Raw genomic sequence first — 7,954 nt, forward strand, 5'->3', positions numbered from 1 at the left:
CGCATTCCACCGTGCTCCACTTCGCAGTGCAAGCTGAGGTGAAGCCCACAGAAAAACAGAAAATAAAAGTTAAATTAATAATACGGCCTGCTGGCGAGGGGCTTGGAATATTGATGTGGTGAGAATGACTCATCTGCAGCTGCAGCACCAGCAGGAAAAAAACAACTGCCAAACAAGTCGTGACATTTACTTTTTCTCACCACCTTTTCAAATATCAGAGGGCGCTACAGTGGTGTAGTGGTTAGCACTGTTACCTCACAGTGGTGGAAATCCCAACTGAGTCCAGAAACATGCTTCATTGTCTCTCAGGTGTGAATGTGAGTGTGTGTGGTTGTCTGTCCCTGTGATGGACTGAGGAATTGTCCACAGGAACCCGCCTGCTCCCAGCAGCAGTTGTGTCTAAATGTTAGCATGTCACCATGCAGAAAATCTCCACGGAAACCAAACCCTAAACATGATCGTACAGTCCTTTTCAGAGTTCAGATCCACAGACGTTCACACGAGGGCAGCTGGGCAGACGGACTTTGTTTTACGGAAACGTCATGCAGTACAACAGCTGCGTGTTTGGGGGCGCTATCGCTTGAAACCAGCTTTGATCAGGAGAGAGAAAGCACAGAAAAGCTCCTGAATCACATCAGAGCTCACCTGCAGGCTCCAGTTTGGAGAAAAGCAGACCACCCAGAAGAGCAGCTTTGGCCTGGACCAAGCGGCTCAGTGTGAAAGGGGCTGGACGGGTCTGAGCTAGCTTCACAGATTCAGTCCTGCGTTTCTAAACGTTCTTTTACAGTCAAACCAGGAAAAATGGTGTTCTGAAGCTCATGAAACAATCGTTTCTATAGCTTCATTCAGTTTTAGAGCCCATCAGATTCTCTGCTTTGAATTTAGAAAAAAAAAATCTTGTAAATCCAAAAACATGTTTCTGTCTGTTACATTTCTCTGCTCCTGAATCTCCTGAATCTCATTCTCTGTCTCCATATCTGGGGGATTGACCTCAGAGGATAAGCTCTCACATTCTGTCTGATGATATGTCCCTGACCTCAAGCCCTCTGAAACGTTAAAGTCTGACAGATTTCAGGGGTCAGTTGTTCAAAGAAAAATGCAGATGTGGCAGAAACATGTTGCGTGATAGCCTACTGTAACATGTTTGAGCACGTGGGCTCAGGGACATGTCCAGAAAACATCGCCCCCACCAATGTGGGAGACCAACGCTAAAAGCTCCCGACTTCAAATGCGTGTTGAGGGTTTTGCAGAAGAGTTTGGCATTTTTTTCAGAGATGAATCTGTCTCGTGCCTCAATGATTACCGGCCGGTCGCTCTAACACCGGTGATCATGAGGTGCGTAGAGAGGATCGTCCTGAAACACATCAAGGACATCATCCCTGCTACTCTGGACAGTCATCAGTTCGCCTAAAGAAGACGCAGTCTGGTTAGCCCTACACGCCGCCCTGTCCCACCTGGAGCACACCAACACGAACATCAAGATGCTGTTTGTAGACTTCAGCTCAGCCTTTAACACTGTGATCCCAGACAAGCTGACGCTGAAGCTTCACAATAGGACTGCCTACCTCTGTGTCACTGGACCTGGTTGATCTCACCAACAGGCCTCAAGTGGTGAGAATCAGGGACTCAACATCCTCCACATTGATCCTGAGCACAGGAACACCACAGGGGTGTGTCTTCAGCCCCGCCCTCTTCACTCTGTTCACCCATGACTGCTCCAATATTCATCCCACAAACATGGTTGTGAAGTTTGCTGATGACACCACTGTAGTGGGTCTCATATCCAACAACAATGAGAACCACTACAGAGAGGAGGTCCAGCACCTGACAGGATGCTGTGCTGACAACAACCTCATCCTGAACACCTCCAAGACCAATGAGGTCATTGTGGACTTCAGAAGGTCTAGGAAGGTGGTACCCCCCCCCCCCCCCCTCCTCATTCATGGTGATGAGGTAGAGCGGGTGGACCAGATCAAGTTCCTGGGGATCCACATCACATCTGACTTCACCTGGTCGCTGCACACATCCCACGTGGTGACGAAGGCTCAACAGAGACTCTTCTTCCTCAGGAAGCTAAAAAGGACTGGACTGTCATCTCAACTTCTGGGGAACTTCTACAGAGTAACCATAGAGAGCCTCCTCTGTCTGAGTGCTACGGTGGGATACGGGAGCTGCACCGCTCAAGACATGAATGAGTTGGCCGCCCGGATGGTGAAAACCGCACAGGAGATTGTGGGAGGACCTCTCCCACAGCTCCACTCAGTGTATGACAGCCGGGTCCAACGGAGGGCTGGTCGCATAGCTGCAGACCACGCCCACCTGGGGACAGCAACTGTTTGTGTCTCTCCCCTCTGGAAAGAGATACAGGAGCATCAGAACCCACATGAACAGACTGAGAAACAGCTTCTTCCACAGAGCTGTGAGGTCCATCCTCCACCCCCCCCCCCCCCCCACACACACACACACACACACACACAGTCTTAACATAAGCCACTAATCCCCTGTCACTACACAATCGACTGACTATGCCCTGGTTGTACTTTAGCAACCGTGAGTATGCAATACTCATTCCATGTGTGCAATATTCATCTTTTTTACTGAACAGTTTTGGGTATTATCCATTTTTAATATCTATCAGAAAAGAGCTGCAATTTCATTGTGCACTGCATAGTGACAATAAAAGATTCTGATTCTGAATGACTCATTCCGGCATTAGTTCCAGTCCTTGTGATGGAGCAGCACCTCAGAGCTACAGGAGCGATCTGTCTGTGGGTTGAAGTGTGCAGAATGACGACACAGACATCAGACGCTGCATCATTTCAAGTTCTGCTAAGTTTGTGGGAGTTCTTCAGTAAAAGACGTTTCCAGGTGAGTTTTTCTAGCAGTCAGAATTCTCCTGTGTAGAAAAAGTCCTGATTGTTTAATGATGCTGGCGGTTTATTAAAGGAACCTAACAATCACAGTTAATGATGCCTTAGCCTGTTTGGAAGGAACTCTGACATTTCTGAAGAAAAACGTCCTGCTGGCATACATGTGCATCAATGTGAGAGTCTGCACATGATACTCTGCATCTGCTGTTGGAATCATTTGTGAAATGATCCGTGTCTGAGCGAAGATAAAAAGCTTTTCTGTTCCAAACCAGGCTGAAAGCGTCTCTGCTGCAGGTCTTTGATGATGATTGCAGGCTCGATGATCCTGCCTCCTATTATGATGGAGCAGAAAGCTCAATTGTTCTGATGATGGGCTTTAATTTGCTGCAGTGAGCATTTTTCTCTTTGGGCATTAAATTAATACTTAGGCTTTGGGGGCTGCTGTTGCTAGGATACGAAGGGCACTAGTGCACAGTTTGTGGGTTTACTGGTCTGACTCCATATGGGATTAATGTAAAGATCTCTGCTGCTGTTAACACCTTTCCATAAGGAAGTTAACCCCTTCTCATAACTGGAAGAAGCTCAGTGGAAGAACGGAGTCGACCAACAAGAGGGGCTCTCAGGCCCCCCCCTGCACGCCCTTTATGAAGATTTGCACCATGAAAAGAACAGCACAGGTGATGAGTCCTCAGGTAGACCAACATCCATTTGTCTTCCAGCTGGTTTTCAGGCAGCATCCTGATCAGCAGCATGCAGGTGAGGAGACAACATCCCAGATCTCCTGAGGAACATCAATGGAAGGAGGGACAAATTCACAATATTGCTTTACTTGTCATGACGACGATGTTAAGGCAGATCTAGTTGCTGGAACCCGGAAGAAACTCAGACACGGGTTAAATATTTAATATTTAGAGGCAGAGTCCAGGAACTAAAGACGTGGTAGCAGGTACAGGGGAGTCATTCATTCATTCATCTTCTTTACCGTTTATTCCCTTTCGGGGTCACGGGGTTGCTGGAGCCTATCCCGGCCACTTGGGCGTAGGCAAGGGATGCCCTGGACTGGTTGCCAGTCTGTCGCAGGGTAGAATATCCTCAATCACATATACATTCACTCTCACACTCACACCTATGGACAATTTAGAGTTGCCAATCAACCTATGAAGCATGTTTTTGGATGGTGGGAGGAAGCCGGAGATCCCGGAGAAAACCCACGCATGCACAGGGAGAACATGCAAACTCCACACAGAAAGGTCCCCCATTGATGTTCTGGTTCATGTCCCCCAGCCGGGACTTGAACCGGGGGGCCTTCTTGCTGTGAAGCAAGAGCGCTAACCACTGCGCCACCGTGCAGCCCCCTGTGCCACCATGCAGCCCCACAGGGGAGTCTGGGTCTTGATTTCTGTGGAAATCCGGATGAGCGTCTTGGGAGTAACACCGAAATGCGGGTGAGCGAGGAGGAACACTGTGATGAGCGATCCGGAGCACAGCGAGGAGGACTGCGTGGTCAGAGCAGCAGGAGACTAGGATGGAACCAGCGGAACCCGTGGAGGAAAGGACCGGAGAGTGTAACGGACTGGCGTAGAATGCCGGGGTGGATCTCCTTAAGAAGCTCTGCAGGATGATGGTGAGATGAAGGGCCGCTGGTTCCAATCAGAGAGCAGGGGGGGGGGGGCAGCAGGCGGAGGCACCGTGACATTACTCGTTGAGCTTTGGACACCAGCTCAAAGTTTAAATCTAACATCCTTTCTGTGGTAAAAATGTTCAGCAAAGTTTTATATATTTTATTGTTTTTTCTAGATTCCTGCCTTAAAAAACAGACAAATTGGATCTGATTCAAATGAGCTTCAATGGAGTCCATCTGTAATGACTGAATGGGTGGAGCAGAACTCGCTCTGAAGGTCCTCATCTGACCAAAGTCTTCACAGAGAAGGTCAGCATTGCTTGTCACATCTGAACCCAAACATCAATTCTTGCTGTGGATGAAAATGACCTTTTTTTCCCAGCTGTTGACTGAAAACTGCTGCACATCTGGAATTTGTCACACACTCCAGCAACAAAAACTGTTTTCTGATGCTAAAATGAACATCAGAGGTCTGAAGGTTTGTCTCTCATGGCTGCAGCTTCATGTTGGCTCTCCTAAAGGCGCGTATCTCTCGTTCCCTCAGATCCTCAGAACAGCTCCTATTAGCAGTTCCTCCTTCCCAACAGAGACTGATGGATGTCCATGTGACTTCTGTTCCTGATCATCCTCTCTAGAGATCAAGCAAACCCGTTTGTTTTACACTTTAAAGCTCATGTTTAGCTGGGAATTGACTCAACTTGGACTCTTTAGTCTGTAGTGTTGCTTTATTGCAGGATGTGACTGTGTTTCATTGTTGGTTCAGTCTTTTGTCGGCTTCACTGCCATCTTTGAAAGGCTTAAGATGATTCTGATGAGAATCAGAGGAAAAGGTCTAACAGTGTGGACTTAAGTCGCCATAGAAAGATGCCAAAGCAGTGTTGCATCATCACTACACCCCATTGCCCCCCTGCTGCAGGTGACACCCCCCATAAGTTGGAGACTCTGACTGTGATCAACCAATACATTGCTGAGCAACCATGAGGTTCATCTTCAAACTGAAGCTAGTGACAGCAGCCAAAACACTGAGACAGACGGTAAATGCTGATTTGAAGCATCAGAGCAGAGATGGAGACAGCAGCCACACAGCAGCAGAGGGTCCAGGCTCCAGGGGGGGTGCATTGTTACTGCAGGAGGATCCAAAACGCTTTCTGTCCAGGAGCTGTTCTCCTTTGCAGTTCCAACCACTAAAACCTGCTTTTCTTCAACCCATCTGTACGGATGAAGATTCTTTGTTTTTACTTCTGAATTTTTGCACATTCTACTGAAACGTGACAGTCTAGTTCCACACGCTGAGAAGACAAACTGGACAACTGCACAAAGCTGCTGGATGGGAGACAAACGGTGATGGGGACCACTCTATCATTAAACACTCTGAGGACATCTATGCAGAAAGCTGAATTCCTCCTCATGGATCAAACGTCGTGTGACTAATGAGTCGCTGAGCACCAGGAAGGGAAAGAGGAGTGAGTTCTGTCAATAAGTGTGATGATTTTGACCACGTAAGGCTCACCACTGAACTCTGACCACCTCATTTCAGTCATAAACGGTAACCAATCCCAACCCTTGACCAAACGCTTTTAATGTTGTCCCCAAAGAATCTTTGGAGGCATCAGCGTAAATACACACGTTCCTGCACAGCAGCAGATAAGCTTTCTCCGTCACTCTTTCCTTTATCGGTCGTTCTTATCCTAATTCCACAGCGTGTGCAGCTCAGTTCAACAATACCTGTCTCTGCTCCAATCGCATCAAGCCATTTTGCTTTAGAGGGGGGAAGAAAAGACCCTTGAGCTTTGCAGCTGAAAGCAAAAGAACCCTTGAATGCCTGTTAAAGTGAAGCAGCACATGGCAGAGTTTGACCGTTGCTGCATTAGCATGAGACACCTGCTCCTCTCTGCACAAACACAGAGAGGCCCTGAGGCACAGGTTTGGGTCAAAATTTCCAGTCCGAGAGGGTTTAAGTCTTTGTTTTTATCGTCTTGATTTCACAACTTCTGCAGGAAAAGACAATAAAGTCACAGCTTTACATGTTCTCAGCTGGACTACCAGCCACACAGGTCACAGCGCCGGTGTGGTGGTTAGAACACACAGTCTTTGAGTGAATGCAAGGGTTCATTCACTCTGGCAGGTTTGGGTCCTGGTGCAAATGCTGCAAAGTGGTGCAGTGGTTAGCACTCTCCCCTCACAGCAAAAAGGTCCTGGTTTGAATCCCAGTTGGGTTGGGTTCTTTCTGTGTGGAGTTTGCATGTTTTCTCCATGCATGCTTGGGTTTTTTCCAGGCACTCCGTTTCCCCCACAGCCCCCAAACATACTTCATAGTTTAAAAGGTGACTCTTTACTTCAGAAAGACTTGGCAAACAGACAGCATGATAATACAGCAGCATCTGTCTCAGCACCATTGCCTCAGAGATGGTCTTATGTCTGCTCATTTAAATCTAACAGTTTCACATGTCTGCTTTCAGATCTTCAGTGATATCACCAAAAGAGAAACGGTTCTTTCCATCCTGGGACTCTGGGGGCTGAACTGGCTCTGACTCAAGAGTCTCAGCTGCTTTCTAAAAACCTGCTTTTGCTGCAGGCCGGCTTCCTGCTGCTGTTTTCTGTGAGAGGCAACAAATGCAGCAGTTTTTAGATGCGTCATTTTTTTTTTTTTTTAGAGTGAAACAGGAACTTCATTCTCTGTTTCTGTGTTTTGATTTTATTTGATGATTTTATAATAGAGTACAATAGAGTGATAGAAAACCACTGGGAAACAGAATGTGGAGGTCAGTTGGATCCAGGTCCAGGTTAGCTTGTTCTTCAACACTTCATTTCACATGAACTTCAAATATTTAAGGCAGTTGTAGGATTGAAAGTCACAGTTTGTCTACATCTAAAACAAGCTGGGAAAGTAAAACCCCAATTACAAGTGTTTTTTTCATCTTTAAGTGACAAACATACCTCCTGTAAAAAGCAGTAAACATGTTTGCTTCAAGCTAGCACAGACTTGCTGCCAGTCTGTCTATACTTGAGTTTAGAACTGCGGTCTTTATTTCATGCTGGCTGGTGTTGTGGGTTGTTTTGCTGTAGCTGTAGCTTTAGCAGCATGCATTGCTAATGTAGCCTGTCTGGAATGTTATAAGCAATCTATCCTGCTTTTCATGTGGCTGAAAATGTAAGAAAACGTCTGAACTTTGCAGGGACTCCTCTAAGCCAGAACAGAAGATTTGAGTTCGTATTTCAATTTACTTTAAGAACTATTATGACTATTAATGAAAAGCTCAGTTGTGATTTGTGGCATAAAGGAGGTACGTTAAGAAACAAAACGCCTCTCTTGGTCATCTTTGTGTGCACACTGGAGTTGCAGCGTCCTTTAATCAGAAGGATTTGAAGGATCTCTTTCCGCTGGGCGCATCATCAATTATAGATGAGGAGTAAGGAACACTGTCTGAGTGTGTGCTCAGTGAAACCACTGTGGACAGAGATA

The sequence above is a fragment of the Oryzias latipes genome, chromosome 11 (genome assembly GCF_053564925.1).
Source record: "Oryzias latipes strain Hd-rR chromosome 11, Olatipes_Hd-rR_3.1".
Taxonomy (NCBI): domain Eukaryota; kingdom Metazoa; phylum Chordata; class Actinopteri; order Beloniformes; family Adrianichthyidae; genus Oryzias; species Oryzias latipes.